This window comes from Bombina bombina, chromosome 3, assembly GCF_027579735.1.
Source record: "Bombina bombina isolate aBomBom1 chromosome 3, aBomBom1.pri, whole genome shotgun sequence".
Taxonomy (NCBI): Eukaryota; Metazoa; Chordata; class Amphibia; order Anura; family Bombinatoridae; genus Bombina; species Bombina bombina.
In genome coordinates this window covers 1,204,676,375-1,204,703,982 of record NC_069501.1, presented here as the reverse complement: position 1 = coordinate 1,204,703,982, position 27,608 = coordinate 1,204,676,375, and the positions used below count along the sequence as shown (strand labels likewise).

At 37.5% G+C, this 27,608-nt stretch overlaps 1 protein-coding gene across 1 annotated transcript in view; it reads left to right on the top strand.

The window, feature by feature from the left end:
- The first annotated feature begins 4,204 nt into the window (after positions 1 to 4,204).
- The window catches only part of CCDC83 (coiled-coil domain containing 83), a 234,343-nt gene continuing 210,939 nt past the window's right edge, over positions 4,205 to 27,608 (top strand). The window contains exon 1 of the mRNA XM_053705596.1: positions 4,205 to 4,308. The gene's annotated coding sequence lies outside the window, so the exon portion shown is untranslated. The remainder of the gene's footprint in view (positions 4,309 to 27,608) is intronic.

The following is a 27,608-nucleotide window of genomic DNA, read 5'->3' as shown; positions in this document are numbered from 1 at the left end:
CTATCTATGGCATCCAATAAGCTTGTCATAATGCTGCAGCGCTCTTTAAACAAGAAAATAATTCTGTGGATGTGTGAATTGGACAAAAGCCATTAAACTATGTTCTATAAAAGGGGGCAAAAATAAGCTACAAATGAATGCAAACAAGTTAATAACATGCTTTATGTATATGGGTATTTCTGTAAACAAAATTTACACATAGCTAGTGATTAAGCTTATTTCCAATGATAAATTAGTTTCATATACTTCGACAGGAGAAATTTATCATTAGTTCACATGAGCTCTCCTTTGGAAAAGTGCAAAAAAATACTGCCATTTTTTTTATAGATATTATAGCACTTCTCCGAAGGCACACTGAGGTGAACGCATAGGAGGAAAGATATATCTGCTCTATGTGGCAGCTCAGATTGCTTTTCAAAATGGTTGTCTGCCTAGCTATATTCATTTTTATTCATGTTTATCTAATTGGTGGTAGAATATTTGAATTATGATGTCAGCATTTTCAGTATAAAAAAAATCCAGTTACTTTGTCATTAAATTACCTATAGCTTTTTACGTTTCCTAAAAAAAAGTTACACAAATGTATTATATTCTGCAAAATGATTTCATAATATGTATATGGTATTTATATCTTCAGTATGTAAGGGCCAAACCCAGCTGTGAGAAATGTGAGTCATGAAAACTATGTGACATGGGAAAGTTCCTTTCATTCTCAAATAGTTACAGAGCAGACTTTAGGAATTATGACAAACAACAAAGATAAAAATCTAACAGCCACAAATCTTATGGTACTCACAGTCATCATTGTAAAATTAAAGGGACAGTAAATGTAAAATTTAACTTCACATGAAGTGCTTAATCATGCGTTGTAAAAAAATGCAATGCACTTTCATTATTTATTTAGAACACATTTTATGTTATTTAATTATAAAAGACTGTAGTGCATGTGGTATGATTCAGAATATTAACCCTGCAACATGCTATACAGTATAGAAGCTAATTTATATTCATAAATAAAAAGAGAGAAGCGCTCAACCTGCGAACGAACAATAGCATAATAGCTTGTTCTATGGCTAGTTACCACCCAAGAGGCAGCCTATTTTTGCTCAAGATGTGCCTTTTACAGAGAAGAACTTTCCTGAAGCATATCAGTCTGATCCCGACTTCACAGTACAGTCCAGCCCCGAAATACCAGGCAATCCCTCTCTCTGAACGAGAGAAACAGCAAAACCCCAGACGTACGTTTCGGCCTATTGTGGGCCTCGTCAGTGAGGTGCAGCCATAACCCTCTAGGCACACTGAGCAACGGGTCCACGGCTGGTTTCCCGCATCAAACTTAGGGAGACTTATCTAAGTGTCATAATTTGCATAAATAAAAAGAGAGAAGCACTCAACCTGGGAACGAACAAAAGCATAATAGCTTGTTCTATGGCTAGTTACCACCCAAGAAGCAGCCTCTTTTTGCTCAACATGTGCCTTTCACAGAGAAGAACTTTCCTGAATCCAGACGTGGACCCGTTGCTCAGTGTGCCTAGAGGGATATGGCTGCACTTCACTGATGCGGCCACAATAGGCCGAAATGTACGTCTGGGGTTTTGCTGTTTCTCTCATTCAGAGAGGGATTGCCTGGTATTTCGGGGCTGGACTGTACTGTGAAGTCAGGATAAGACTGATATGCTTCAGGAAGTTCTTCTCTGTGAAAGACACATGTTAAGCAAAAATAGGCTGCTTCTTGGGTGGTAACTAGCCATAGAACAAGCTATTATGCTATTGTTCGTTCCCAGGTTAAGCGCTTCTCTCTTTTTATTTAATTTATATTCATCCCTAACACATAATAGTACAGGAAATTTTACTATTAAAATGACAGTTTTAAATGATTTAAAAAATATATATTTTTTATGCAGGTATTTTGCAGTGCATATACTTACACATACATAAAATGTACTTTAGTATGTTTTTAAATTTATACTGGAAAAAATAATTCTATTTGTTTTACTTATTTATTGCTTTGTAACGACGCTCTTCCAATAAATGTGTTTTTTCTTCTGAAGTTCATCGCTTGGGTTTTCGGCTCAGTTTTCAACCTTTTAAAAAAAAAAAAAAAAAAATAGAAAAAAAATATTTTAAGGGACAGTCTACTCCAGATTTTGTATTGTTTAAAAAGATAGATAATCCCTTTATTACCCATTCCCCAGTTTTGCATAACCAACACAGTTACATTAATATACTTTTTTTTATCTCTGTGATAACCTTGTATCTAAGCCTCTGCAGTCTGCCCCCTTATTTCAGTGCTTTTGACAGACTTACATCTAAGCCAATCAGTGCTGACTCCTAGGTAACTCCATGGGAGTGAGCACAATGTTATCTATAAGACACACATGAACTAATGCCCTCTAGCTGTGTAAACCGAAGAGGTGGCCTTCAAGGGCTTAGAAATTAGCATATGAGCCTACCTAGGTTTAGCTTTCAACTAAGAATACCAAGAGAACAAAACAAATTTGATGATAAAAGTAAATTGGAAAGTTGTTTACAATTACATGCTCTATCTGGATCATGAAAGTTTAATGTTGACTAGACTGTCCCTTTAAAACAAGCAAATAAGAATGATTTTATTGAAAAATGAAATTAAGTGGAATAGAACTACATAGTTCCAGAGAGGACAAAGCCCATCCAGTCGGTGCTGGATGCAAAGCAATACAGAAAAAAAGGAAAGAAAAAAAGAGCGACCCCTAAGCACTCAAAATAAAATACATATCCTTGTCTCACACCCCAAAATACAGAGCAGGGTATAAAAATTAAAACTTAACTTTTATTAAAAAACAAACATAAGAAAATATATACAATATATTAAAACAAATTTAAAGGAAAACTGACGAGTCCAATCTAAATAACCACACAATTACTAAAAATCACCATCCAGACATATCATCATATACTGAGACAAGCACAATGTGGGTAAATATCCCTATTGAAATGGGTAACATGAATCAAAAGTTCCCTTACTAATGGCTGTCTGTGACTATTAAACCTCCACAAGCAAAAGGGACTGTGGATCTAATCTCACATTCTCCGTATAGGATATTTAGAATTCAAATAAAAGTGTTTCAAAAAGAGTGGCCTTGTCAAGGAAAGTACTATGTCTGGAATGCCTGACGCGCATTTCACATCATAGCTTGGTCAAAGGCCAAAATTATTTTATGCAATTTTCCAATATTTAACATATTTTAGAACGTTGAAGAATGTTGTGAACATACTGTCTAGAAGTTTAAAATATGTTTGTGTTGCTAATGCTTTAAAAATTGATGGATGTTTTTGTAGATGCATTTTTAAGACAAATACTTTTGGGTATTTTTTTAGGTGTGACATATTACCTGTGTGCCCTGAACATGGTTGGAAATAAAACACTATGGTTTACTGGTTAGATGGTATACAATGACTAAATGACTCAATTTTAAAAATAGTCAAAAGTCTAATTTCTTACGCAGTCGAATTTCTAACTCAGCTGTTGCTAATTCTTAGGAAAAATATTTCCTACTTAGAGAAAAGTACATAGTAAAACAGTGTTCCAATCCTACTGCAAATAAAGTTATTGAAATCCATTAGAGTCTGCAATATGTATTGTAATGTTTTGTATTTCCTGCATCTGATGCTGTAAAAAAAAACTTTATCTACATAGCTACAGCATTGATATATTAGTTTGGAAAGTCACAAGCCCCCAGATATTTGTAAAAAGAAACAGGGAAAAAATAAAAAAGTCTCCTATGTATTGCAGTTAAAGGGACATCAAGTTACAATAGCTTTAGTGCTAGTTTTTTTACTGTACACAAAGCATATGTGCACATTTAAAGTAATATGTTGGTTTTAAAGGTTTATAATGAAAGATTATTTAGTGACTAATATTGTGACTTATTGGCTTGCAAAAATAATATGTTTATGGTTACAAAACAGTCATGTTATTTTAGTCTTAAAGGGACATGCCACCCACATTTTTTCTTTTATGATTTAGAAAGAGAATGCAATTTTAAACATCTTTCTAATTTATTAATTTGATCAATTAAATAACCTAATGTATTTGTTGAGCACATTTTAAAAGCTGTTGTAATATAATATGTGTCCAACAGGTGTCAGCATAACACCATACATTATGTTCCAAGACTAGTGCAGTGCATGGACAATACATTAGATTCCTGTGTTTGGAGAATGGAGTCAGCCAACCATTTGTAATCTTTTTGTTGCTCTGGTAACAGAATGTTGTCTATGAACAGAGACTCTGGGAGTTGAAAGTGTGGATACATTCTAAAGAGAACGGTTGGTAAAGAGTCTGTTTATTTATATTTGCAATTTGTAACAATGAATAACAAAATAAATTCATATTGCACTAGCACTAGGTGTAAATATATAAAACTGAATTACAGGACAACCACAGCATAAGTAAAAACTAGTGGCAGCAAATAGCTTATATCATGTTCCAGTTAGTATTATCTACCAGGCTAACTACTGTTCTGATTTCCTTTTTTAGATGAATAGATGATAGATAGATAAATAGATAGATAGATAGATATAGATTAATGATGATAGATAGATAATAGATTAGATGATAGATATAGGTTTGATTAGATAGATGATATTTCTATATGTACAAGCTTCAAATGAACAATTTGTTATTAAGAAGAATCTCCAAATTTACACAGATCAATAAACATATTATTTCGATCCACATGGAAGAGGTCAGTAGTTAACTACAGAGGCACTAAGTATAGTGTGCATTGCATATGGGGAGATATAGATGAGCATTTCTGCATGAGAAACTGGAGGTCATATAAAATGCATTTATTGTAGTCCCCAAATCTGTTGTTCTTAATCTATGACATACCCCACTGAACTGTAAAGTGCTTTGATGGGCAGACATAACACAGGGATACAGTTTTAACATGGGGGTGATTTGTGACATCATTTTAAATATTCTTAAACATTTTAAAGACATGTTGTATAGATTTTTGTAACCCTGTTTTCCTTCTCCATTTTCTATTTTAAATCTTCTTATGCTTTGGCTAAGGAACAATATATGGGGGTAATACTATTGCTCTGATATTTACTAGGAGCAGGTGAGACTTTTCAATGTGCAGTTATGAGAGAGGCTATTTTAGGCATCTTATTAAAGGGGCAGAGAGAGAAATCTGTTCTACACACATGAAAGATTCAAAGGTTTCACGTTTTCATTTGAGAGTTAGTTTTTTAGACAATTATAGTGAACAATACGTTAACATTTTCCCTTGTTTTCTGCTAATGAAGAGTCAGAGCGTTTAGTGTAGTCAGGCTTGAGATTGCCATTTAGGAACAGCAAAACTATTGGAAGCAAAGTATTTCCCTTTCAACTGAGGTTGGATAATGCGTCTGTGAAAGGGACGATTCAAGCAAGCAGCTGATTAGAGTTAAAGGTACATGGAAGCCAACAATTGTCTTTCATGATTCAGACAGAACATGCAATTTAAAGGGACAGTATACACTCATTTTCATATAACTGCATGTAATAGACACTACTATAAAGAATAATATGCACAGATACTGATATAAAAATCCAGTATAAAACTGTTTAAAAACTTACTTAGAAGCTCTCAGTTTGGCTCTGTTGAAAAGGTAGCTGGAAAGCCCACTGCAAGTGGCAAATAAGACACTCCCCCACCTCCCCCTTCTTTTGCATATGAAAAGACCCTTTACACAAACAGGAGAAAGCTGGAGTAGGTAGTCGAGCGTATTCACATAAAACTTTGGGGCTTGGTTAGGAGTCTGAAAATCAGAGCAATGTTATTTAAAAATAAGCAAAACTATACATTAATTTAAAAAAAAAACTTTATGGGCTATACAAATAGATCATCTACAAAACATTTATGCAAAGAAAAAATGAGTGTATAATGTCCCTTTAAGCAACTTTCTATTATCAAATTTTCTTAGATTTTTTGGTATCTTTTGTGGAAAGGCAGGGACATAAGCTAAGGGGCGTGCACATGGTAGCATTATATGGCAGCTGTTTTGCAAGTATGTTATCTTTTTGCAGCACTATTTCCTGCCAGTATGGATCCAGACACCTACCTTTCTCTTCAACAAAGAATGCCATGGGAATTAAGCAAATTTAAAGAATAGAAGTCAATTAGAAAGTTTTTAAAATTGTATACTCTGTTTGAATCACAAAAAACTTTTATGTTTTATATCCCTTTAATTGTATAGCAAGCAAGTACAGGAACATCCTTTTCAATAGACTGGGCTCTTTCTTTCTCCCACCCCCACTGGAAGGTTGATCTCTGCTGCTGCCTCTTATTTACACATATTTAGTATAATGAATACTGCATTATCAATATTTTCAGTATCATTGTGCACGGAGACAGCCCTAGCAAGTGCAGGACCCTATGCAGTATGACAGTATGGGGCCTTACCGAGGAATAAATATAAATACAGACAAACACATACATGTACATGTATATATATATATAGATATAGATATATATATACACAGTCACGTCACTAGGGGGTGTGGGCCACACCCGGGTGACACCCTCAATGAAATGTAGAGATGATAGATTTGTTTTATTAGAGGGGCCAGCATTTGTGAACATTAGTGGGACTGGAGAAGTTGTAGCCCCTTGAGCCAGCGCTGCAATTTCCACAAATAGTTTTGCAGACTGCTTTTGCTTGTTTGTACTTTGCTCCTCCCCTGCCCAATTTCACTATGAATGTTGTGGGCGTGCCATGGGGCTTGCGAAAGTTGCGCTGCTAGCCTAAACCTGCCTGCCTATCTGTGCTCACTGCTCAGTGACGTGTGGAGCAGTGGAGTAACTCACTGCTGTGATGTCTCTCTAAGCGGGAACCGGGAAATCATGAGGGGGATGCCTGACACCTGACCACATGACTGTCTGACACTGTCTCTAAAGTGAAGGAGCCACGTATGATGCCCATCAGACCGGTACGGTTATAGTACACTAAGTTCACACTGAAGAGGTAGGAGGGGAGGGCGGGCGGGGGTCTGGGGGTGGGCAGAGTGCAGTGGTGATTGGCCATAAGAAGCGGTAGGCACACGGCCCGGGGCTATGCACTGACAGACTTGGAACAGAGTCAGAGAGCAGAATTTTCATAGTTTGTGCGCCTAAACCTTTTCTTTAGTGCTCTGTTTATCTTTCATTTGATGCTCTGCTGAGCCAGGGAGCAGCTCAAGGCATGAGCTTTATAATTACTGCAGTGCAGTTTACATATTTTGTATGTGTGTGTCTGAGTTTTTGTGTGTGTGTCTGAGTTTTTGTGTGTGTGTTTGAGTGTTTTTGTATGTGTGTGTCTGAGTATCCAATTTCACTAATCTCTCTCCTTGACCCACTGCAATATAGATTTTGCACGCTACACTCCACATAGACAGCAATTGTTAAGGTTACCAACTACCTACTTACAGCAAAATCTAAAGGTCACTTCTCTCTACTTATCCTCCTTGATCTGTCTGCAGACTTTGATACTGTCGACCACCCTCTTTTGCTCCAAACCCTCCATTCCATCGGCATCTGTGACACAGCTCTCTTGTGGTTCTCTTCCTATCAGCCTTACCGTACCTTTAGTGTCACCTTCTATGGGACATCCTCTGCCCATTACCTCTTTCTGTTGGGTTACCGCAAGGCTCTGTCCTCGGACCCCTCCTCTTCTCAATCTACACGTCCTCATTAGGTTCCTTAATAAAGTCCCATGGGTTTCATTATCATTTGTATGCCGATGACACCCAATATCTCATATCTCATCTTGAATGTCCTCTCACTACCTCAAGCTAAATAACTCCAAAACTGAGCTCCTTATTTTCTCCCCTTCTTCCAAAATCTCCTCCCTCCATTTCCCTAAAACTGTTGATAACTGCATCATTACCCCAAGTCCTTAGGTAAAGCCTGCCACTTCCACCTTAAAAACATCTCTAAAATTAGACATTTCCTTACACAAGACATAACTAAGATTTTAATCCACTCTCTCATCCTTTCCCGCCTCGACTACTGCAACTCCATCCTCTCTGGTCTCCCTAGCTTATGCATAGCTCCTTTACAATCCATAATGAACGCCTCTGCCAGACTCATCTTCCTTACACATCAATCTTTATTTGCTGCACCTATCTGCCAATCCCTTCACTGGCTTCCTCTTGCCTCCAGTATTAAACACAAAATTCTCACAATGACACACAAAGCCCTCAACTGCACTGCTTCCCCATACATCTCAAACCTTGTCTCCAGCTACTCTCCCTCTCGTCCCCTTCGGCCGCTCATGATCGCCTACTCTCCTCCTCTCTTGTAACCTCCTCACATTCCTATTTACAAGATTTTTCCAGATTGTATCCCATCTTATGGAACTCTCTGCCTCACTCCACAAGACTCTCGCCTAGTTTTGAAAGCTTCAAGCGTTTCCTGAAGATTCTACTATTCAGGGATGTATACAACCTATACTAACCTTCCTATCTCCACTGCTGCTATCCCCTTAAAACCATAGCATGTAAGCCTACATGCCCAGCTGTTTGTAGTTCACATTCATAAGAGCAGACTACAACAGTGCAACTCTCGGCAGGGCCCTGTACCCACTTGACCCCTGTAAATTTTATTTTGTATATACCTAAGCTCGTAGCACTGCAGAATCAGTTGGCGCTCTACAACTACCTGATAATAATAATAATAAAATATATATACATACAAATACACACACCTGTATACACACACATACCTGTATTTACACATATACATACATACATTTACACACACATATACATATATAAATCAATGTAAATATTTGCATAGGAAATTAGCACATCTAGGCAAGATTCCCTGCTCGCTTTTCCCCAGAAATACCTCATATACAATGTTACCAATGCACAAGAGAATTCTGGGTAAGATATGCAAATTAGATATTTTAATTAATTTTGGTTTAACCTTGAAAATAGCTTTACCAATGCAGCAACCAGAAATCTATCTCCTACTGATGAGTTCCAAAAAGAACGAAACAGGCTGTCTAGTGAGTGATTTCTAGTTTGCTGCAATAATACTGTAAAAAGGATAGCTGTGTTAAAACAGTATTTTGAAGCAAAAAAATGAGAATTTGCATATCTAATTTGCATATCTTACCCAGAATTCTCGTGTGCATTGGTAACATTGTATATGAGGTATTTCTGGGGAAAAGCGAACGGGGAATCTTGCCTAGATGTGCTAATTTCCTATGCAAATATTTACATTGATTTAATTTTGAGACATGGAGGATTTTAATTTCAGTTTTTTATCTCCCCCCATAATTTTAATGAATTTTGGTTTAACCTTGAAAATAGCTTTACCAATGCAGTAACCAGAAATCTATCTCCTACTGATGAGTTCCAAAAAGAACAAAACAGGGTGTCTAGTGAAAAAAACGGAGAATTTGCATATCTTATAACAATGCAAAAATTATCCAGCAACAGAACCACAGGACAGAGCTTCAAGGAGTCACTACCAAACTCCCCAACAACAATGAAAACAGTAAGGATGAAGCTCTCCAGAATGCCAAATTTTCAATGCTTTATTGGAAACAAGTGCAGAGTCAAACAGCCACGACGTTTCAGGGAACTATGCCCCTTAATCATGTGGCAAGTGATTATACAGGTACACCTGTTTAAATAGCTTTCACTGGGATTTTAACCCTTACAGTCTTGTACTGCACATAATATAAATGCAACAGCACCATCTGCTGGTCAAGAACAGGTATACACAAGTACAAAAATTAAAAACATACAGCTATGAAGCCTCTAAAAATGAATCACATACAAAATTATAATATAAAAATAATTCCACTTAATTTATACTAAATGTGTTAAATTAGCAGATATATTCACAACAAAATAATGTACTGAAGAATCTACAAACACAAAGAGCAACATCAGGTCAATAAAAGACAGACCAATCAATCTCTCTATTTATTCCAATAAAGCATTGAAAATTTGGCATTCTGGAGAGCTTCATCCTTACAATTTGCATATCTTACCCAGAATTCTCTTGTGCATTGGTAACATTGTATATGAGGTATTTCTGGGGAAAAGTGAGCGGGGAATCTTGCCTAGATGTGCTAATTTCCTATGCACATATTTACATTGACTTAATATTGAGACATGGAGGATTTTAATTTCAGTTTTTTATCTCCCCCCATAATTTTAATGAATTTTTAATTGGAAAAAAGGGCATACGTTGGCAGCAATACAAATATTACTATTTTGAATAAGTAACTGATATTTTCAAAGGGTTAATGACCATTGGGTCACTGATTTCACTATGAATATAAACAGGGTAGATCCCCCTCCATGACATGCAATTGTTTTTAGCCTGGCCCAATGGCGTTTTGGGCACAGAAATTGATGCCAACCCTGGCATAGGTGCTCTAATTCTCATTTTTTAATAAGTAACTGATATTTTCAAAGGGTTAATAACCATTGGGCCACTGATTTCACTATGAATATATACAGGGTATAGCCCCCTCCATGACATGCAATTGTTTTTAGCCTAGCCCAATGTTGTTTTGGGCACAGAAATTGATGCCAACACTGGCATTGGTGCTGTAATTACCATTTTTAAATAAGTAACATATTTTGAAAGGGTTAATAACCATTGGGCCACTGATTTCACTATAAATATATATACAGTGTAGATCCCCCTCCATGACATGCAATTGTTTTTGGCCTGGCCCAGTGGTGTTTTGGGCACATAAATTGATGCCAACACTGGCATTGGTGCTGTAATGACCTTTTTTGAATAAGTAACATATTTTCAAAGAGTTAATAACCATTGGGCCACTGATTTCACTATTAATATATACAGGGATCCCCCTCCATGACAAGCAATTGTTTTTAGCCTGGCCCAATGGGGTTTTGGGCACAGAAATTGATGCCAATCCTGGCATAGGTGCTCTAATTCTCATTGTTTAATATGTAACTGATATTTTCAAAGGGTTAATAACCATTGGGCCACTGATTTAACTAGGAATATATACAGGGTAGATCCCCCTCCATAACATGCAATTGTTTTTATCCTGGCCCAATGGTGTTTTGGGCACATAAATTGATGCCAACACTGGCATTGGTGCTGTAATTACCATTTTTGAATAAGTAACTGATATTTTCAAAGAGTTAATAATCATTGGGCCACTGATTTCACTATGAATACATACAGGGTAGATCCCCCTCTATGACATGCAATTGTTTTTAGCCTGACCCAATAATGTTTTGGGCACATAAATTGATGCCAACCCTGGCATAGGTGCTTTAATACTCATTTTTTAATAAGTAACTGATATTTTCAAGGGGTTAATAACCATTGGGCCACTGATTTCACTATGAATATACAGGGTAGATCCCCCTCTATGACATGCAATTGTTTTTAGCCTGGCCCAATGGTGTTTTGGGCACATAAATTGATGCCAACAGTGGCATTGGTGCTGTAATTAACATTTTTGAATAAGTAACAGATATTTTCGAAGGGTTAATAACCATTGGGCCACTGATTTCACTATGAATATATACAGGGTAGATCCTTATCCATGACATGCAATTGTTTTTAGCCTGGCCCAATGGGGTTTTGGGCACAGAAATTGATGCCAATCCTGGCATAAGTGCTCTAATTCTCATTGTTGAATATGTAACTGATATTTTCAAAGGGTTAATAACCATTGGGCCACTGATTTCACTATGAATATATACATGGTATACCCCCCTCCATGACATGCAATTGTTTTTAGCCTGGCCCAATGGTGTTTTGGGCACAGAAATTGATGCCAACCCTGGCATAAGTGCTTTAATTCTCATTTTTGAATAAGTAACTGATATTTTTAAAGGGTTAATAACCATTGGGCCACAGATTTAACTATTAATATATACAGGGTAGATCCTTATCCATGACATGCAATTGTTTTCACCCTGGACGAATGGTGTTTTGGGCACAGAAATTGATGTTAACACTGGCATTGGTGCTGTAATTACCATTATTGAATAAGTAACAGATATTTTCGAAGGGTTAATAACCATTCCGCCACTGATTTAACTATGAATATATACAGGGTAGATCCCCCTCCATGACATGCAATTGTTTTTAGCCTGGCTCAATGGTGTTTTGGGCACAGAAATTGATGCCAATCCTGGCATAGGTGCTCTATTTCTCATTGTTGAATAAGTATATGATATTTTCAATGGGTTAATACCCATTGGGCCACTGATTTCACTATACATATATACAGGGTCGATCCCCCTCCATGATATACAATTGTTTTTAGCCAGGCCCAATGGTGTTTTGGGCACAGAAATTGATGCCAGTCCTGGCATAGGTGCTTTAATTCTCATTTTTGAATAAGTAACTGATATTTTCAAAAGGTTAATAATCATTGGGCCACTGATTTCACCATGAATATATACAGGGTAGATCCCCTCTATGACATGCAATTGTTTTTATCCTGGCCCAATGGTGTTTTGGGCACAGAAATTGATGCCAACACTGGCATTGGTGCTGTAAGTACCATTTTTGAATAAGTAACAGATATTTTCGAAGGGTTAATAACCTTTGGGCCACTAATTTCACTATGAATATATACAGGGTGTATCCCCCTCCATGACATGCAATTGTTTTTATCCTGGCCCAATAGTGTTTTGGGCACAGAGATTGATGCCAACACTGGCATTGGTGCTGTAATTACCATTTTTGAATAAGTAACAGATATTTTCAAGGGGTTAATAACCATTGGGCCACTGAAAATATCTGTTACTTATTCAAAAATGGTAATTACAGCACCAATGCCAGTGTTGGCATCAATTTCTGTGCCCAAAACACCATTGGGCCAGGCTAAAAAAAATTGCATGTCATGGACGGGGATCTACCCTGCTTATATTCATAGTTAAATCAGTGGCTACATGGTTATTAACCCTTCGAAAATATATGTTACTTATTCAAAAATGGTAATTACAGCACCAATGCCAGTGCTGGCATCAATTTCTGTGCCCAAAACACCATTGGACCAGGCTAAAAACAATTGCATGTCATGGAGGGGGATCTACCCTGTTTATATTCATAGTGAAATCAGTGGCCCAATGGTTATTAACTCTTCGAAAATATCAGTTACTTATTCAAAAATTAGAAGTACAGAACCTATGCCAGGGTTGGCATCAATTTCTGTGTTCAAAACACCATTGGGCCAGGCTAAAAACAATTGCATGTCATGGAGGGGGATCCACCCTGTATATATTCATAGTGAAATCAGTGGCCCAATGGTTATTAACCCTTTGAAAATATATGTTACTTATTCAAAAATGGTAATTACAGCACCAATGCCAGTGTTGGCATCAATTTATGTGCCCAAAACAGCATTGGGCCAGACTAAAACCAATTGCTTGTCATGGAGGGGGGTATACCATGTATATATTCATAGGGAAATCAGTGGCCCAATGGTTATTAACCCTTTGAAAATATCTGTTACTTTTTCAAAAATGGTAATTACAGCACCAATCCCAGTGTTGGCATCAATTTCTGTGCCCAAAACACCATTGGGCCAGGCTAAAAACAATTGCATGTCATGGAGGGGGATCTACCCTGTATATATTCATAGTGAAAACAGTGCCCCAATGGTTATTAACCCGTTAAAAATATCAGTTACTTATTCAAAAATAAGAAGTACAGCACCTATGTCAGGGTTGGCATCAATTTATGTGCCCAAAACACCATTGGGCCAGGCTAAAAACAATTGCATGTCATGGAGGGGGGTCTACCCTGTATATATTCATAGAGAAATCAGTGGCCCAATGGTTAGTAACCCTTTGAAAATATCAGTTACTTATTAAAAAATGAGAATTAGAGAACCTATGCCAGGATTGGCATCAATCTCTGTGCCCAAAACACCATTGAGCCAGGCTAAAAACAATTGCATGTCATGGAGGGGGATATGCCCTGTATATATTCATAGTGAAATCAGTGGCCCAATGATTATTAACCCTTTGAAAATATTAGTTACTTATTCAAAAATGAGCATTAGACCACCTATGCCATGGTTGGCATCAATTTCTGTGCCCAAAACACAATTGGGCCAGGCTAAAATGAATTGCATGTCATGGAGGGGGATCTACCCTGTATATATTCATAGTGAAATCAGTGGCCCAATGGTCATTAAACCTTTGAAAATATCAGTTACTTATTCAAAATAGTAATATTGGTATTGGTGCCAACGTATGCCCTTTTTTCCAGTTTGTATATCCAGTTGTTGTACTAAGGGATTCCACCTCTGTGTAAATACATTATATGAATCATATTATTATTTAAATAAAACCTATATTTTTATTTTAAAGTCAATTTAAAGCAGTCAGACAAAAAATTTGAATAATAAACCAACTCCATGAGTAAGAATAAGAATAAGAAACTGCTTGAATAAGAAACCAACTCCCTTGTTGTTAAACATATCATGTTTGCAAATGACAGACCAGTTATAGTGAAAGGCGACTGGGAAGGCAGGGGTGAGCCGTTAGGCCATCAAAGGTATTTACATTAAAAAGTACATACAACATTCCTCATACGGTGTATCATGTTGAAATAACCGACAGCAAAATAACAGTCATAATACATCCTGGGTCCTGGTAGCCTAAACCCTATAGTAATTTCTACAAAGCCCCCATAATAAAACATACCATAAAGCATCTAACATATCATATATGTGTAAGAGCAGGTGTACCAGGGGGTGGGGCTGTGCAGACAGGGTTTGAATCGTAAGGCCATAGATGGTATGTAAAAAGCCGGGAAGCAGCGTTATAGAATTCAATTCCAAAGTCCCAGACTCGTTGCCATGACAACAGTAAGCACAACATGGCCCGTATGTTAAAAAAATGTAAAAAAAAATGTCAAAAGAAATATATCAGCAGTGAAATAAATGTGATAATGTAATGCTACAAGATAAAAAAGTGAACCATAAAATAAAAGTTCATATATAAGGATATATTCGTTCTCTTTGGGTTAATTTCCACGCTCCTCTGCGTTCCTCTGTGTGCTCTCAGAGAAAAGGAAACAAAATATGCAACATAGTGTAACTCTGTAACCACTTGAAATAGAATAGTTCTGCTTGTTAACGAGTGATTACTCACATTTGTTGGAGCTTAAAACCAAGCTCAAGGAAATGCGCACTCCCACTTTATACTGGTGGGAAAACAGTTACTCTCAGGCAAATATCTTAAAAACAAATATTTATTTAAAATATATAAAAGGCATCACAAATGCATCCAAACCACCTATGACATAGGGTAAATGAGCAATATTAAGTATAAGATTACTCAAAAGAGCAGTTCCAAGTCTTGGATGGGGACGGATGGAAAAGCAGAATCTTAACTGCTAAATCCTCCACCTCGCAATACCAGTAAAGAAACGCTCCTCCCCCAGGTGTACAAGCAAGTGTAAAGACGCACTGGAGAGTCTATCATTACAGTTCCGACGTACGTTTCGCTGGATAAGCTTTTTCAAGGAATCAGCAGTGTCTATGTGCTTATTGGGTTAACCAGCCCTCATAACCCACTATATGTAACAAAGTTAGCAATTATATGAAATGCTTTTGCACCAGCCAGCCAAAATCCATATATTCGTAATCATTCAAGACGCATTAAAATAAAATATTGTGCGGGTATAAGCCAGCTTGCAATGCGTCCCCTGTGTCAGATCAGAAAATGTTTGTATCACATTTCTCTATGTAACCAAATGTTGCAGCTCCAGGCAGGTGTGGGTTACAGCTAACGTTATTATAAAAAAGCACGGTAAACAACATATGGGATATATGTAAAGAGGGGAACACGTTGCTCTGGATAACCGGTGTTATCTGGATAAAAAACCGTCAGAAGCATACTAGGGAAAAAAGTGTGGAAAAGGAGGAAACCTGAACACAGATACCAAAATGGAACTGCACCATATGGTAATAGTAACAGGAACAGAACGTATGTCAAATCCTAAGCCTATCAGAAGGTAGTTGTACAAGGTAGTTGTATCTAACATAAATCCCTTAAGTCGTGTACAGACATTTAGGAAAAAATGAAACAAGATGAAATGGATAAACATAGCCATGAGTATAGAAAAAGGGGGAAGCCAGGTGAGGCCCCCTTGGCAGGAACCTCTATCCATAGAGGTGTAAATTAAACACAGACAAATATAGATAAAAGTAGATAGAAGATGCTAAACCTTAGAAGCAGTTGCTATGGTGAAAAATTTACAATCTATAGACACACCTGCCAGTCCAAATGAGTATTTCGTCCCTTGGGGATGAGGGTGTCTAAAACAAAGGTCCAACGTGTCTCTCTCCTCAGAACTTGGGTATTCCTATCGCAACCCTTTGTCAAAGGGGGAACGTGATCGATAATAGTATATTTTAGGTCCTTGACCGTATGGTTATTGTCCAAGAAATAGCATGCCACTGGTTGATCCAAGGTCCCTTTCTTCAAGGCCAATCTAATGGCAGACCGATGGCTCACCACCCTAGTGCGTAGGTCATCCGTAGTTTTCCCTACATAAAACAGCCCACAAATACAGTGTAGCAGATAGACAATATGGGTAGTAGTACATGTCAGTCTGTATTTATGGAAAAATTTCTGCCGTTTATGCGGATGTGTAAAGTATTGACCTGTTATGAGACCACTACAGGTAGTGCAGCCTATGTAGTGGAAGACCCCCTTCTTCTCAAGATTGAGCCAGGTCCCTTTGCTGTAGCTCTTAATAGGGTCAATCTTAACCAGAATATCCCTTAAGGATGACCTTCTAAAGCCAATTCTTGGAGGGGCCATCTGTTTGAAGGGTAACGATTTGCTGCTTGTCACCTGTGTACATAGTTACGAAAAACATCCTTTCACCCCCCTGGTTCTCCTTGGTGGCCTCCTGTTCCCGATAACAGTTTTAGTCTCTGGGTCTTCAGTAGTTTTAAAGGATATCCTCTTTGTGCAAATCTGTCCTCCATTTCTTGTAGCTGTTCTTTTTTACTCAAATCCATTGAGTTATTTCTAATGACCCGCTGCAGTTGGGATTTTGGTAAAGCGCCCTTAAGCGCAGGTGGATGACACGACGTATAGTGTAGTAGAGAGTTTCTGTCTGTTTCTTTCCTGAAAAGAGTAGAGTGCAGTTTCTGCGTGTCTTTAAACAGTTGTATATCCAGGAAATCTATGGAAGATTCTGAGTACTGCATTTTGAATTTCAAGGCCGTAGATGTCATATTAAGTTGTTCGTACCAGAGTTGTAGGTCTTCCTCTGAGCCGCTCCAGATGAGCAGCAAATCATCTATGTAGCGTATATAGAATTTTATTCGCTGGTCCTTGAATAAGTCTGTATCCATAGTTTCGAATTGAGACATATAAAGGTTGGCATAAGAAGGGGCCACATTCGACCCCATTGCTGTCCCATGCTGCTTCCCGGCTTTTTACATACCATCTATGGCCTTACGATCCAAACCCTGTCTGCACAGCCACCCCCTGGTATACCTGCTCTTACACATATATGATATGTAAGATGCTTTATGGTATGTTTTATTATGGGGGCTTTGTACAAATTACTACAGGGTTTAGGCTACCAGGATGTATTATGACTGTTATTTTGCTGTGGGTTATTTCAACATGATACACCATATGAGGAATGTTGTATGTACTTTCCAATGTAAATACCTTTGATGGCCTAACAGTTCACCACTGCCTTCCCAGTCGCCTTTCACTATAACTGGTCTGTCATTTGCAAACATGATATGTTTAATACTTTATGTCTATGCTGCTGATCTGCTTATGGAGCTTTTATATACTATGGTGGTTTAGGCATTTAAAACATATTGCTATTTTTTGCCTTTTCTGATTTGATTGGTGTTGTTTCTATGATGTTCCTCATATGATAATTTTGTATATGCACATACCTCAATATATATATATATATATATATATATATATATATATATATATATACACGCTATATATAGACACACATATATACACACACATACCTGTATACACATACACACACAGTATATATATATATATATACACACGCTATATATAGACACACATATATACACACACATACCTGTATACACATACACACACAGTATATATATATATATATATATATATAAATATATACACAAATACACACACTGTATGTATGTATACACACATATACTTGTATATACAAATTCCTCTATATATATATATATATACACACGCTATATATAGACACACATATATACACACACATACCTGTATACACATACACACACAGTATATATATATATATATATATATATACACAAATACACACACTGTATGTATGTATACACACATATACTTGTATATACAAATTCCTCTCTCTATATATATATATATATATATATATATATATATATATATACACACACTCTATATATACACACACTCTATATATACACACAATTTTGCGGCGCTATACAAATAAATGACAATAGTAATGTAAATATACATACACACATACTACATAACTACAACACATTACAATACCTAATAATAAATATTATACACACATAGCTCTATATACACACACACACACACACACACACATATACCAGTATACAAACACATATATACATATACATGGAATTTTGTGGTGCTATACAAACTAAAATTAAAAAAATAAAAATCAGTGTAATTAAAAAAAAAAAACATTTGTGCTGTTATGTTATGGCCAATAACATTGTTTATTATTATTATTATTATTATTATTATTATTTATAGGTTGCGATGAGAGAGCACTGAGAGAGCAATGGGTGATTTATGTCAGTGTGCACAGCATGAAGGTCTCTGTCAGTCTGCAGATATGTTATCATCATACAGAGAAGCATAATCAATGTTACTGTGCAGGAATGCTGATCAGCATTATAATAAAGTCCAGCAAAATCTATTTTATTATGCAGCAGGGATACCCATGATCATTGTCTAAACCAGGAACATTACTGTAAATGCAATTAGAGAATACAACTTTAAACAACTTTCAATTTTACTTGTATTATTTAATTTTCTTCCTTCTCTTGTTATCCTTTGCTGAATGGTTTATCTAGGAAAGTTAAGGAACAGCAAAGAAGCTAGGTTTTAGCTGCTAATTGGTGGCTGCATATATATATACCGACTGTAACTGGCTCACCCATGTGTTCAGTCAGCAACCAGTAGTGCATTGCTTCTCATTCAACAAAGAATACCAAGAGAACAAAGAAAAATTGATAATAGGAGTGAATTAGAAAGTTGCCTTAAAGGGGCACTGAACCCAATTTTTTTAAGCAACTTTAAGCAACTTTCTAATTACTCATATTATCAATTTTTCTTCATTCTCTTGCTATCTTTATTTGAAAAAGAAGGCATCTAAGCTAAGGAGCCAGACAATTTTTGGTTCAGACCCTGGACAGCACTTGTTTATTGGTGGGTTAATTTTTATCCACCAATCAGCAAGAACAACCCAGATTGTTCACCAAAAATGGGCTGGCATCTAAATATACATTCTTGCTTTTCAAATAAAGATACAAAGAGAATAAAGAGAATTTGAGAATAGGAGTAAATTAGAAAGTTGCTTAAAATTGCATGCTCTATCTGAATCACAAAAGAAAAAATTTGGGTTCAGTGTCCCTTTAAATTGCATGCTCTATCTGAATTGTGAAAGAAAAAAATTGAGTTTCATGTCCCTTTAAATAGTATATTCATTACAACTGATTAATTAAACTCCATCTAAAATATTGCTAACATTCCGTATCTGTTTATGCAAAGGGGAAAAGTTAACAGTCAATTTAATGTCCGTTTAACAGTTAATTTTAACACGATTTGAATGGTCTCTTAGACTTTATGCATTTTTCAGTATACATGCTTCATTTTGTATATATATTGTAAAATAAGAGTACTGTGGGATCTATGTACATAAACAGCTCCGGAGCCCTTGCGGGGTAGGTTTGCACATTATCATCATTAGACCGTTGCTTCTTACTCTCTTTGCCACCTCTGAGGTGGCCATGAGAAATCACTGAGGGCTCGCTCACTCTCATTAATTTCAAATATTGAAATTAACCTTCAAATGTTACATTAGATTGATCTGTTTGTTTGTTTTTCTCAGTAGAATGTATTTGATATTTGAATGTCACATCTAATGAGTTATATGATGAGGAAACATTTGACTATCAGAACAAATAGATTTAGCCAACACTAGTTATTTGTTAATGAATGTGTCAAATCATAAAAATGTGACAGAACATTTGTCGAGCCCTAAATTCACAGTTTCATTACGTCATGATGCATGTATAATGAATCATCTGCCTTAAAGGGACTGGCTCACCAGTCATGTACACAGGAACAGCAATGCATTGCTTCTGGGGACTTAACTTAAATAAAAAGTCTAAATTAAATAGTTCATATAGAGCAGTTATAGCAAATCTTGGCACCCCTGATATTTCAGAACTACATTTCCCAAGATGCTCAACTATCTGGGGTGCCAAGGTTAGCCATCAGGATATATAGCATACAAAGTAAAAAGCTTTTTCAATGTACTTCTATTATCAAATATATTTTGTTTTCTTGGTATCCTTTGTTGAATAACAAACTTAGGTAGGTTCTTTGGGATCCCCTTTGTTCAGAAATAGCAGACATATATGGCTTTGGCATTGCTTTTTGGTAATTAGAAGGCCGCTAAATGACGTTGCGCACCACACTTGTATTATGCCCAGCAGTGAAGGGGTTAATTAGGTAGCTTGTAGGGTTAATTTTAGCTTTAGTGTAGAGATCAGCCTCCCACGTGACATATCTCACCCCCTGATCCCTCCCTGACTCATCTTAAACAGATCTCTTCCCTCCCCCAGCCCCCCAAAGGTCACCGCCATCTTTAGTACTGGCAGAAAGTCTGCCAGTATAAAAAATAAAAGATTTTTGTTTTGTTATTTAAATATATTTTCTGCAGGGAAGTATCCTCCCTTACATCCCAACCCCCCTGATCCCCCCAAACAGCTCTCTAACCCTCCCCCCTCAACCTATTAGTCGTCATCTTAGGTTACTGGCAGCTGTCTGCCAGTACCCACTTTGCTATAGTTTCTGTTGCTGCCCCCCCTCCCTGATCCCTTTCCCTCAACGGATCCCACATAGGATCCCCCTCCATGCCCCTCCTCCCTCCTTCCGCTCACTGTCGGCCGGCTCTTTTTTTTTTCTTTCATTGCCTGTAGCATGGCGTAGCAGTCCCACCCGCTCCTGCCCTCCTCCCGCCCACCGCCCTCCCTCCTTACCCTCCCACCAACTAACAATTGGCACCCACCACTAATTTTAGCAAGATCGCAGCAGAAAGAAGCCCATGACTACAACGTCTTAAAGGGGTTAACTTTTTTCTTTAAGGGACATGGAACCCAAAATTTTTCTTTCACAATTCAATCAGAGGATACAATTGTATTCATTCTTGTGATATCCTTTATTGAAGGAGCGGCAAAGCACTACTGGTAGCTAGCTGAACATATTGGTAAGCCAATCACAAGAGGCATATATGTACAGCCACCAATCAGCAGCTAGCTCCCAGTTACTGAGCCTACCTAGGTATGCTTTTCAACAAAGGATACCAAGAGAGTGAACCAAATTAGATAATAAAAGTAAATTGGAAACTTGCTTAAAATGAGATGCTCTATTTGAATCACTAAAGACAAATTTTGTTTCATATTCATTTATCCTCTTTACATTAAAGGACCACTCAGCGCAGTAGAATTGTAATTTTGACTTGAGTGTCCCTTTAAGTTTAAACCTTATTTAAACAAAAATATTCTAATGAAGACAAAAAGTTTATTATTTATGTCAGATTCATTTTTTTTAAAAAAATGTATGCTTCTTTTCTTTTCAACTGAATGCTAATAAAAGTAAAGCAATACAATGTTTGGAGATTACCAACGCTCTTTGGTTATGGTTTAAACACTAACTGTCATTTTGCACTTGGCACTCAGTTCAGACAGATGTATGGAGCTGTAGAACTAATCAAGTATCTAACACATTTGTTTTAATCCTGGCAGAGATAAAACCGCTACATACAAATCTATTGATCAGACTCACCCTGGGAATAACTCTATGATTCTAGTAATCATTTCTGGGAGGTGCTAATGAAAAAGCACTTTTTAAGTGCTAATTCCCATATGACATTAAAGCATCAGCAACTGAAATGGTGAGTCAGTGCCAGGGCCTTCATGCCAGCATAAAACAAGGGTATAATGATTTTTTGTTTGCATTAGCATTCAGGGTATGTCTGACTTCTTTCCTGACTGTTCAGCTGTTCTTATGCACAAGCAGAGCTGCCAAGTAGTACAGATTTCTATTTAGGTTCATAAATGAAGTGATTCTTCACCTCACTCTGCTAAATTACAACACTTTTCCTATTGGGCATTGTGCCAGCTTTGCCGTTCATAGAAATAACCTGTTGCTCGCACATAGTGGGCGAGGGAGCACAGCTGTTTGCTTTGTGGGGCGCTATTTATCTTGAGCCAAGAGCCGTTTAGTTTTGTGGTCAGTGGTAGACACTGGGAAATGTAAAAGCTGAGATGTATTTTAGATTTATTTATTTTTTAGCTAAAATGCACTTGCTATGATGGCTCTAAATCCATTAAAGGGACATCAAAAAAATTCCTTATAAAAATATAATGTTATTTCATTATCCCTTCTTTTCCTAAAATTGTGGCTTTCCACTGCCTCCAGAAAGGCTAGAGTACTTCAGAACACAGGACCCTGAAACATGCTACACAGTGAATGCATGATCAGTGCAAAATCTCATCTATATCTGTCTTTGCCACATAGAAGATAAGATAAACATAGTAAACAGACTTTCCAAGGAGTATGTTCCTGGACTGCAAACTGTCCAAATTTGGTTAAATAAATGGCAGATTTAAATATTTTTAAGACAGTTATTATGTATCTAGGTATGCTTTTCAACAAAGGATACCAAGTGAAAAAAAAACAAATTAGATTAAAAGTAAATTGGAAAGTAATTTAAAATGGTATGCTCTAGCTGAATCATATAGGAAAATTTTTGGGTTTCATGTCCCTTTAAGATATATTTCTTTGCTATATGATGTAAAGGAAAACTGGCAGCCAAAATCATTTGTATTTTTCTACCAGTACAATATAATGTAGCAAGAAAATATTTGTAAACCCTTTTGGAATTTCTTGTATATTTGCATTGATTGATTAAGTATAAGTGAACCCTTACATTTAGTAATTTGTAGATGGTCCTTTAGCAGCAACAGACATTTCCTGTAGCTGCTTATAAGATTTGCACAATGTTGAGCATGCATTTTGGACCATTTCTCCCTCAAAATCTGCTTTATTTCATTAATATTTCTGGCTTGTTTTGATTGCACAACCTTCTTCAGGTCATGTGACATAATCTCAATTGGGTTACAATCATGACTCTGACTTTGCTATTACAAAACTCAAATGTTATTCAGCCATTTTTAGCTCATTTGGTCATTGTGCTCTGACATTCTTCAATAACATGTCTTAAAACGCTTTTAAATTAACTGTTTCCTTAATAATTTCAAGGCATCCATGACCTGAGGCATTCAAACAGCCCCAAACCATGATACTCCCTCCGCCATGCTTCACAGATAGGTGACATTTTGCCAAAAAGTTCAACCTATGGGGCCGAATTATCAAGCTCTGAATGGCGCTTGATGCCCCTGTTTCCGTGTGAGTCTTCAGGCTTAAGACCGCTGCTCCTTAACTGGTCGGCTGCTGCCTCTGAGGCTGTGGTCTGCAATCCGCCCAATCCTATATGATCGGGCTGATTGACACCCCCTGCTAGCGGCCGATTGGCTGCGAATCTGCAGGGGGCGGCATTGCACAAGCAGTTCTGGTGAACTGCTTGTGGAATGATTAATGCCGACAGCGTTTGCTGTCAGCATTCTGTGATGTCTATCGGACATGATCCTCTACAGCGTATCATGTCGGACAGACATTCATAAATTGGCCCTGTTCTAAAGTTATGCCTCTACCCGTAGGAATGTGTATACCTCGTCACTTTGTCAGCTGGTAGAGGCTTGTGGCGCTCACTGCGCATGCGCTAGAGGCCCAAACTCCTTACAACAGCTGATGAGGAATTATGTGGCACGCGCACGTTACTGGTTACAAAATCCCAATGAACAAGCGGCGTGTCATTGGATTTTGTAACCAGAAACGGTACTGACATTGTATTGAAGATATATGAATATATAGTATATATATATATTTATATATAGTATATATATATATATAGTATATATATATATATATAGTGTTATATATATATATATATATATATATATATATATAACACTATATATATATATATATATATATGAACAGTGAATATGTGAAAATTGTCACTAGTACATGGTGTGTGTATTTAGTAACAGTTGACCGCGGTGTACATATTCTGCGACCCTTTCTGGTTACAAAATCCAATGAACAAACACGTTCATTGGGATTTTGTAACCAGTAACGTGCGCGTGCCACATCATTCTTTGAATCTTCGCATCAGCTGATGTAAGGAGTTTGGGCCTCTAGCGCATGCGCAGTGAGCGCCACAAACCTCCACCAGCTGATAAAACGTCACCGGAAGTGACGTAGTATACAAATGCCTATGGTAGAGGGATTAATTTAAGACAGGCCCCATAGTCTCATTTGTCTGCAGCACGTTTTCTGAGAAGCATTTTGTGACATTCAGGTGGTCTTAAAATGTGCCACAATACTTCTTTCTTTTTTTTTATGACAGCAGTGATTTCCTTCACAGTTCCTTCCATGAACACTATTTTTGTTCATTTTTGTTTGGGTTTCTTTGATAGTGGACACATAAACAAACACTTTCACAGTTTGTTGAGCTTTCTGGACATCTTTTGCTGTTACTTCTAATGTGAATGTGTTACGCCGCGCCGCTCTAGCCGTTGCTAGGGGCGCGGCGTCTCCTTCCCTGCTTGTTGCCGCACGCTCCTGATGCCGGTCAGACCTCAGTGGCTCGAATCCTGCGCCTATTTAAACTTGCCACAACGATCTGTCACTGCCCAAGTATAGGTGTTACTTTGTGTACTCCTGGGTGTGACAGATTGTTCTTTCTAAGTGCCTAATTACCGTTACTGAACCTGCCTGCCTGACTACTCTACCTGCCTTAACCCTTAACTGCTGGATTGATTACTTTTGCTGAACCTGCCTGTCTGACTACTCTACCTGCCTTAACCCTCAATCTGCTGGACTGCTTTACTGTTGCCAAACCCTGCCTGCCTGACCGTTCTAGTGGTTTATCATTGGACTTCTTTATTGTTGCCAAACCCTGCCTGCCTGACCATTCTAGTGGTTTATCCTTGGACTGCTTTGCTGTTGCCAAACCCTGCCTGCCTGACCATTCTAGTGGTTCATCCTTGGACTGCTCTGCTATTGCGGCTGGTGAATGTCCTGCCTGTGGTGAGTGCCACCTTCCTCATCTCACTAGCTTTCTCTGCTCTGGGATATTCCCTATCATTCCGGCTCGACGTCGGGATAACAAGAATATTGGCAGAGTTTGGTCTGATAGAGGAGTATCCCATGAGTGTTACAGAATGTTGTTGGGATTGAGGAATCTTTCCCAATAAACAATTTTTCTTGGGAAGAACAGATTCTTCAGTAACATGCTTTGAGTGCCTTTTAATTAAAGGGTAGTGCACCTGTGCAACCCTCAAATAACAGATTTGTCAGTAACATGCTTTATGTGCCTTTTATTTAAAGGGCAGGGCACTTGTGAAACCCTCAAAGAACAGATTTGTCAATAACATGCTTTATGTGCCTTTTATTTAAAGGGCAGTGCACTTGTGCAACCCTCAATTCGAATCTCATCTCTTAAATTGGAACACCTGACTCCAAATAGCTTTTGGAGAGGTTATTAACACAGAGGTTCACTTAGGCCTAGATTTAGAGTTCGGCGGTAGCCGTCAAAACCAGCATTAGAGGCTCCTAACGCTGGTTTTGGCCGCCCGCTGGTATTTGGAGTCAGTGATTAAAGGGTCTAACGCTCACTTTTCAGCCGCGACTTTTCCATACCGCAGATCCCCCTACGCCATTTGCGTAGCCTATTTTTTCAATGGGATCTTTCTAACGCTGGTATTTAGAGTCGTTTCTGCAGTGAGCGTTAGAGCTCTAACGACAAGATTCCAGCCGCCTGAAAATAGCAGGAGTTAAGAGCTTTCTGGCTAACGCCGGTTTATAAAGCTCTTAACTACTGTACCCTAAAGTACACTAACACCCATAAACTACCTATGTACCCCTAAACCGAGCTCCCCCCACATCGCCGCCACTCGATTAAAATTTTTAACCCCTAATCTGCCGACCGCCACCTACATTATACTTATGTACCCCTAATCTGCTGCCCCTAACCCCGCCGACCCCTATATTATATTTATTAACCCCTAACTTGCCCCCCACAACGTCGCCGCAAGCTACTTAAAATAATTAACCCCTAATCTTCCGACCGCAAATCGCCGCCACCTACGTTATCCCTATGTACCCCTAATCTGCTGCCCCTAACATCGCCGACCCCTATGTTATATTTATTAACCCCTAATCTGCCCCCCACAACGTCGCCGACACCTACCTACACTTATTAACCCCTAATCTGCCGAGCGGACCTGAGCGCTACTATAATAAAGTTATTAACCCCTAATCCGCCTCACTAACCCTATAATAAATAGTATTAACCCCTAATCTGCCCTCCCTAACATCGCCGACACCTAACTTCAATTATTAACCCCTAATCTGCCGACCGGAGCTCACCGCTATTCTAATAAATGTATTAACCCCTAAAGCTAAGTCTAACCCTAACACCCCCCTAAGTTAAATATAATTTTTATCTAACGAAATAAATTAACTCTTATTAAATAAATGATTCCTATTTAAAGCTAAATACTTACCTGTAAAATAAATCCTAATATAGCTACAATATAAATTACATTTATATTATAGCTATTTTAGGATTAATATTTATTTTACAGGCAACTTTGTAATTATTTTAACCAGGTACAATAGCTATTAAATAGTTAAGAACTATTTAATAGTTACCTAGTTAAAATAATTACAAATTTACCTGTAAAATAAATCCTAACCTAAGATATAATTAAACCTAACACTACCCTATCAATAAAATAATTAAATAAACTACCTACAATTACCTACAATTAACCTAACACTACACTATCAATAAATTAAATAAACACAATTGCTACAAATAAATACAATTAAATAAACTATCTAAAGTACAAAAAATAAAAAAGAACTAAGTTACAGAAAATAAAAAAATATTTACAAACATAAGAAAAATATTACAACAATTTTAAACTAATTACACCTACTCTAAGCCCCCTAATAAAATAACAAAGACCCCCAAAATAAAAAATTCCCTACCCTATTCTAAAATACAAAAATTACAAGCTCTTTTACCTTACCAGCCCTGAACAGGGCCCTTTGCGGGGCATGCCCCAAGAATTTCAGCTCTTTTGCCTGTAAAAAAAAACATACAATACCCCCCCCCAACATTACAACCCACCACCCACATACCCCTAATCTAACCCAAACCCCCTTAAATAAA